Consider the following 8,376-nt stretch of genomic DNA (forward strand, 5'->3'; position numbering starts at 1 on the left):
TTCCCTCTTTCAATGCCCTGGCTGTTTGCAAAGGGTGCATTGATTACAATCCTTCCTCCATTGCCCCTTTTGTCCACACAGGGTACACTGGTCCTGTCTGGGTACCCATGGGTTTAGTGGTCCACCAGGGCCAGATTGGCCCAGAAAAGCTGACCTCCCCTGACACTAGTGGTCTCTGAGAGGACAAAGCCACTGCAATCATTTAGGTCTTTTGCATATTTCTCTGGGTGCATTCAGTCTTTTTGGTCATATCCCTATTATTGAAAACCGAATAAGCCAATTGGAGCAAATTATTCATCAGAGTCTGAGGAGCAGCAGTTGCTTTCTGAATTTTGTGCCTGATGTCTGAGGTACACTGGGCTATGAAATGCATAGCCAAAAGGGCCTAATCCTCTGCGGAGGAGGGAATCCACATTTGTATACTTCCTAAAAGCCTCCATTAGTCTCCCTTGGAAGACTGCAGGATTTTCGTCCTGTCCCTGTTGGACCTCTTTCACTTTTTCATGATTAACAGGTTTTACTGTAAGTTTCTTCATAAGCTCTATTAAACAGGTAATCATACGGTCCTGTCTATCCCTATCAATAGAATTCACCTGGTAATTCCCTTGCGAGTTCACCTTGGGACAGTGTTGTTCCCCACCTGGTGTATTGCATGGCCCCATAGGGTGGGTCTGTTAAAATGTCCTGTGTCTTTCCTAGAGTTATCCCTCTGAGCTACACATGCCTTAATTTTTAGGGGAGTCCATTGCCTAAATACAGGCCATGAAAATTTGAACATATGGTACCTCACTCCATTTAAATTTCCTAACTCATATTGTGGCCAAACCTGATTACATAACCTAATATGTTTTTTCCTTTTTAATTCCTGCTGTCAGAATTATTCTCAATCTTTGAATGTATGGCCCAGGGGGGTATTGGTTGGGATTGATGCAGCATGATCCATTTCAGACCCAAGCCTGAGGTGATGTCTCTAATTCCCATGCTATCCAAAATTCCACTTTCATGACAAAACCCCAGGAAATTTGGTCAAGATTGGCACTTAGGATTTTAGATGCTATCCCTTCAAAGTAGTCTCCCAACCAGGTGATAGTGCCCCCAAAGTTGATGCAAACAAAGGTACAGAAGGTGGCCCCGACAGGGATGACAATGAGTGGGAGTTGGTCTAGCTATAAGTGGGAAATAAAGGGTCAGCACTTATCAATAAAAAGTATATCTTGGCAGCCACACAAGTCTTCTCATGTTTAGAAAAGAAAGAAAGAAAGAAATAGCACAGGCATGAATATAGAATGCAGGAGAAAAACCTCAGAGTCAAGATGAGTATAGATTATCAAATCCTGAAACAACAATTCTGTCCTGGACCTGCTGTTGTATGTGCATAAGCATAGCCATTCCACATCATCTTTCTATAGCAAACCATGCCAGTTGCCATCATTCCTCTGGTTTGGACCTAGGTTCCCGATCAGAGTCCCAAAACATTTGGGGATGACCAGCCTGACAAACATAGGCAAACATTCGCAGAGCAGCCTCCCTGGTACAGCTGACTCAGTGTCACTTCTAACATGTCAGCTGAAACCATGCACCTCAGATTGGACTTGAACCCACGTGCAGGGACTAGAACTCAGCCAGAACCCACTCTCTTTTAATTGAGATCACACATTATCTCAGGACTTAATGAAGCTCAGGTTATTTATGTCTAATCACAGAAAGAAATAAGTAAGAGATAAAGTGTAGGTAAAAAGTGGATTTATTTAGAGAGAAACACACTCCACAGAATATGGGCCATCCCAGAAGGTGAGAGGAGATAAATATGTATATATGAAAGAATATATATATTCTTTTTCATATTCTTTTCAATTATAGCTTATTACATGATATTGAACATAGTTCCCTGTGCTATACAGTAAGTCCTTGATGTTTATGTATCTTATATATAGTAGTGTGTATCTGTAAATCCTAAATACCTGATATATCCCTCACCCACTTTCCCCTTTGGTAACCATCATTGTTTTCTGTGTTTGTGAGTCTATTTCTGTTTTGTAAAAAAGTTGATTTGTATCAATTTTTTGGATTCCTCATATAAGTTATATCATATGATATTTGTCTTTCTGTGTCTGACTTACTTCACTTAGTATGATAATCTCTAGGTCGATCTATGTTGCTGCAAATGACATTGCTTCATTCCTTTTTATGGCTGAGTAATATTCCATTATATGTATATAAATATGTGTATATACCACATCTTCTTTATCCATTCCTTTGTTGAAGGACATTTTGGTTTCTTCCATTACATTGCTATTGTAAATAGTGCTAAAATGAACACTGGGGTGCATGTATCCAATTTTTTTAAAAATAAATCTTTATTGGAGTGTAATTGCTTCACAGTGCTGTGTTAGTTTCTGTTGTACAACAAAGTGAATCAGCCATATGCATAAACATATCCCCATATTCCCTCTCTCTTGAGCCTCCTGTCCACCCTCCCTATCCCACCCCTCTATGTAGTTGCAAAGCACCGAGCTGATCGCCCTGTGCTATCTGCTGCATCTCACCAGCTATCTCTTTTACATTTGGTAGGGTATATATGTTGATGCTACTCTCACATCATCCCAGCTTCCCACCGCCACCTGTGTCCTCAAGTCCATTCTCTATGTCTGCATCTTTATTCCTGCCTTGCAAATAGGTTCATCTGTACCATTTTTCTAGATACCACATATATGCATTAATATACGATATTTGTTTTTCTCATCCTGACTTAATTCACTCTGTATGACAGTCTCTGAGTCCATCCACATCTCTACAAATGACTCAATTTCGTTCTTTTTTATGGCTGAGTAATATTCCATTGTATATACATGCCACATCTTCTTTACCCATTCACCTGTCATTGTAAATTGTGAGGCAATGAACATTGTGGTACATGTCTCTTTTTGAATTATGGTCTTCTCAGGGTATATGCCCAGTAGTGGGATTGCTGGTTCATATGGTAGTTCAATTTTTATTTTTTAAGGAAACTCCATACTGTTCTTCATAGGGGTTGTATCAATTTACATTGCCACCAAGAATGCAGGAAGTTTCCCTTTTCACCACACCTTCTCCAGCATTTATTGTTTCTAGATATTTTGATAATGGCCATTCTGACCAGTGTGAGGTGGTACCTCATTGTAGTTTTGATTTGCATTTCTCTACTAATTAGTGATGTTGAGCATCTTTTCATGTTCCCCTTGGCCATCTCTATGTCTTCTTTGGTGAAATGTCTATTTAGGTCTTCCACCTATATTTTAATGGGGTTGTTTGGTTTTTTTGATATTAAGCTCCATGAGCTGTTTGTATATTTTGGAGATTAATCCTTTGTCTGTTGTTTCATTTGCAAATATTTTCTCCTGTTCTGAGGGTTGTCTTTGCATCTTGTTTATGGTTTCTTTTGCTGTGCAAAAGCTTTTAAGTTTAATTAGGTCTCACTTATTTTCATTACTCTGAAAAGTGGGTCAGAAAAGATCTTGCTATAGTTTATGTCAAAGAGTAGTTTTCCTATGTTTTCGTCTGTAATGTCCAGTCTTACATTTAGGTCTTTAATTCATTTGGTGTTTATTTTTGTGTATGGTGTTAGGTGGTGCTCTGACTTCATTCTTTTACATGTAGCTATCCAGTTTTCCCAGCATCACTTATTGAAGAGGCTGTCTTTTCTCCACTGTATGTTCTTGTCACCTTTGTGGTAAATTAGGTGACCATATGTGTGAGGGTTTATCTCTGGGCTTTCTATCCTGTACCATTGATCTATATTTCTGTTTTTGTGTCAGTGCCATACTGTCTTGATTATATAGCTTTGTAGTGTAGTTTGAAGTCAGGGAGCCTGATTCTTCCAACTCCATTTTTCTTTCTCAAGATTGCTTTGGCTATTCGGGGTCTTTTGTGTTTCCATACAAATTGTAAAAATTTTCTTCTAATTCTGTGAGGAATAACATTGGTAGTTTGATAGGGATTGCATTGAATCTGTAGATTGCTTTGGGTAGTATAGTCATTTTCACAATATTGATTCTTCCAATCCAAGAACATGGTATATTTCTCCATCTGTTTATGTCATCTTTGATTTCTTTCTTCAGTGTTTCATAGTTTTCTGAGTGCAAGTTTTCACCTCCATAGGTAGGTTTATTCCTAGGTATTTTATTATTTTTGTTGCAATGGTAAATGGGATTGTTTCCTTAATTTCTCTTTCTGATCTTTTTTATTAGTGTATAGGAATGCCAGAGATTTATGTGCATTAATTTTGTATCCTGCTACTTTACCAAATTCACTGATTAGTTCTAGTAGTTTTCTGGTGGCATCTTTAGGATGTTCTATTTATAGTATCATTCATGTTGTCTGCAAACAGTGACAGTTTTACTTTGTTTCCAATTTGTATTCTTTTTATTTCTTTATCTTCTCTGATTGCCATGGCTAGGATTTCCAAAACTATGTTGAATAAGAGTGGTGAGAGTAGGCATCCTTGTCCTGTTCCTGATCTCAGTGGAAATGCTTTCAGTTTTTCACCATTGAGTATGATGTTTGCTATGGGTTTGTCATGTATGGCCTTTATTATGTTGAGGTAATGTCCCTCTATGCCCACTTTCTGGAGAGTTTTTATCATAAATGGTGTTGAGTTTTTTCAAAATCTTTTTCTGCATCTATTGAGATGATCATATAGTTTTTATTCCTTAATTTGTTAATATGGTGTATCACATTAATTGATTTGCGTATATTGAAGAATCCTTGCATTCTTGGGATAAATCCCACTTGATCATGGTCAATGATCCTTTTAATACGTTGTTGGATTCTGTTTGCTAGTATTTTGTTCAAGATTTTTGCATCTATGCTCATCTCTGATATTGGTCTGTAATTTTCATTTTTGTGTTATATCTTTGTCTGGTTTTGGTATCAGGGTGATAGTGGCTTCATCAAATGAATTTGGGAGTGTTCCTCCCTCTGCAATTTTTTGGAAGAGTTTGAGAAGGATCAGTGTTAGTTCTTCTCTAAATGTTTGTTAGAATTTGCCTGTGAAGCCATCTGGTCCTGGACTTTTGTTTGTTGGAAAAATTTTAATTACAGTTTTAATTTCATTAATTGTGATATCTCTTTATATTTTCTAATTCTTCCTGGTTCAGTATAGGAAAATTGTACCTTTCCAAGAATTTGGCCATTTCTTTGTGGTTGTTCATTTTATTAGCATATAGTTGTTTGTAGTAGTCTCCTATAATCCTTTGTATTTCTGTGGTGTCAGTTGTGATTTCTCTTTCTTCATTTCTAATTTTATTTATTTTTATTTTTTAAAAAGTTTTTTTGTGGTACGTGGGTCTCTCACTGTTGTGGCCTCTCCCATTGTGGAGCACAGGCTCCAGACGTGCAGGCTCAGGGGCCATAGCTCACAGACCCAGATGCTCCATGACATGTGGGATTTTCCTGGACCGGGGCACGAACCCGTGACCCCTGCATCGGCAGACGGATTATCAAACACTGCGCCACAAGGGAAGCCCTCGTTTCTAATTTTATTAATTTGCATCCTCTCCTTTTTTTTCTTGATGGGTCTAGCTAAGGGTTTATCAATTTTGTTTATCTTCTCGAAGAACCAACTTTTAATTTCATTGACCTTTGCTATTGTTTCCTTCATTTCTATTTCATTTATTTCTGTTCTGATATTTATGATTTCTTTCCTTCTACTGACTTTGAGTTTTTTGTTCCTTTTCTCTCATTGCTTTAAGTATAGGGTTAGACTGTTTATTTGAGATTTTTCTTGTTTCTTGAGGTGAGATTGAATTGCTGTAAACTTCCCTCTTAGAACTGCTTTTGCTGCATCCCATAGGTTTTGAGTCATTGTGTTGTCATTACCATTAGTTTCTATGTAGTTTTTTTATTTCTTCTTTGATTTCTTCACTGATCTCCTAGTTATTTAGTAGTGTAGTGTTTAGCCTCCATGTATTTGTGTTTTTTTACAGTTGTTTTCCCTGTAATTGATTTCCAATCTCATAACATTGTTGTCAGAAAAGATGCTTGATGCAATTTCAATTTTCTTAAATATTTTAGCCTTGATTTGTGAACCAAGATGTGATCTATCCTGGAGAATGTTCTGCATGCACTTGAGAAGAAAATGTATTCTGACACTTTCATGTGGAATGTTCTATAAATATCAATTAAATCCATCTGTTCTATTGTGTCATTTAAACTTGTGTTTCCCTATTTATTTTCTGTTTGGATGATCTGTCCATAGGTGTAAATGGGGTGTTTAAATCCCCTACTATGATTGTGTTATTGTCGATATTCCCTTTCTTGGTTGTTAGCATTTGCCTTTTGTATTGAGGTACTCCTATGCTGGGTACATAAACATTTATAATTGTTATATCTTCTTGGATTGCTCCCTTGATCATTGTGTAGTGTCCATCTTTGTCTCTTATAACATTCTTTATTTTAAAGTCTATTTTGTCTTATATGAGAATTGCACTCCAGCTTTCTTTAGATTCCCATTTGCATGGAATATCTTTTTCCATCCCCTCACTTTCAGTCTGTATGTGTCCCTAGGTCTGAAGTGAGTCTCTTGTAGACAGCATATATATGGGTCTTGTTTTTGTATCCATTCAGCCAGTCTGTGTCTTTGATTGGGGCATTTAATCCACTTACATTCAAGGTTATTATCAATATGTATGTTCCTATTACCATTTTCTTAATTGTTTTTGGTTTGTTTTTGTGTGTCTTTTTCTTCTCTTGTGTTTCCCACCTACAGAAGTTTCTTTAGCATTTGTTTTAAAGCTGGTTTTGTGGTGCTGAATTCTCCTAGCTTTTGCTACTCTTAAAAGCTTTTGATTTCTCCATCGAATCTAAATGAGATCTTCGCTGGGTAGAGTAATCTTGGTTGTAGCTTTTTCTCTTTCTTCACTTAAATATATCCTGCCACTCCCTTCTGGCCTGCAGAGTTTCTGCTGAAAAATCAACTGATAACCTTATGGGGATTCCTTTGTATGTTATTTTTTGCTTTTCCCTGCTTCTTTAAATATTTTTCCTTTGCATTTAATTTTTGTTTGTTTGATTAATATGTCTGTGTGTTTCTCCTAGGGTTTATCCTATATGGGACTCTCTGCACTTCCTGGACTTGGATGACTATTTCTTTTCCCATGTTAGGGAAGTTTTCCACTATAATCTCTTCAAATATTTTCTCAGAGCCTTTTTTTTTTTTTTTTTTTTTCTCTTCTGCTTCTGGGACCCTTATAATTCAAATATTGATGTGTTTACTGTTGTCCCAGAGGTCTCTGAGATTGTCTTCAATTCTTTTCATTCTTTTTTCTTTATTCTGCTCCTTAGAAATTATATCTATCATTCTGTCTTCCAGCTCACTTATTCATTCTTCTGCCTCAGTTATTCTGTTATCTATTCCTTCTAGGGTATTTTTCATTTCAGTTATTGTATTGTTCATCTGTGTTTTTTTGTTCTTTAGTTCTTCTAGATCTTTGTTCAACATTTTTTGTATTTTCTCAGTCTGTGCCTGCATTCTATGTCCGAGATTCTGGATCATCTTTACTATCACTACTCTGAATTCTTTTTCAGGTAGATTGCTATATCCTCCTCATTTATTTGGTCTTGTGGGTTTTTACTTTCCTACTTCATCTGTGACTTATTTTTTTGCTGTCTCTCTCTCTTTTTTTTTTGATGGGTGGGATTTTGTTCCTGTCTTACTGGTTGTTTGGAGTGAGGCTTCCAACACTGGAGTTTGTAGGCTGTTGGGTAGAGGTGGGTCTTGGTGCCAAGATAAGGACCTTTGGGAGATCTCCCTCTGATGAATATTCCCTGAGGTCTGAAGTTCTCTGTTAGTCCAGTGGTTCAGAATTGGAGCTCCCACGAGAGGAGCTTTGGTCTGACCCCTGGCTCATGAACCAAGATCCTGTAAGCCAGATGGGGTGCAAAAAGAAAAAAAAAAAAGTAGACTAGGAAACTATAGATGAAACAATAACTGGAAATTAAAACAGAACCACAAGAGTAAAAAAGAGAGGGAAAAAAAAGCATGGAAAAGGCCTTGGCTGTGGGGGGTGGGGCTTAGGCAGGGGTGGGTTTATGCCATGGGCGGTGCCTATGTTTAGGACCCACAGGGCTGTAAAAGGCCCTGGGGGGTGGGGAGTGTGTGTGGGGGGCTAAGGCTCAACAGAACACAAGGAGCCCAGGTGTGCCTCTGGTCTCAGAGGGCTGGGGACATGGCCTGGGATCCCAGCCTGCTTCCTAGTACCAAGTGGGCAGCGCAAATGACCTCCACTCCTCTCCCACTCCTCTGGTCCTGTGGAGCCCCTCTCACCTGCCTCTCCTGTTCTCCCCCAACCTCCCCCTTACACCCCCAGGACCATGGGGCCTGGAGGAGGCTTTGGAGGG

Source organism: Kogia breviceps, chromosome 7 (assembly GCF_026419965.1).
Source record: "Kogia breviceps isolate mKogBre1 chromosome 7, mKogBre1 haplotype 1, whole genome shotgun sequence".
Taxonomy (NCBI): Eukaryota; Metazoa; Chordata; class Mammalia; order Artiodactyla; family Physeteridae; genus Kogia; species Kogia breviceps.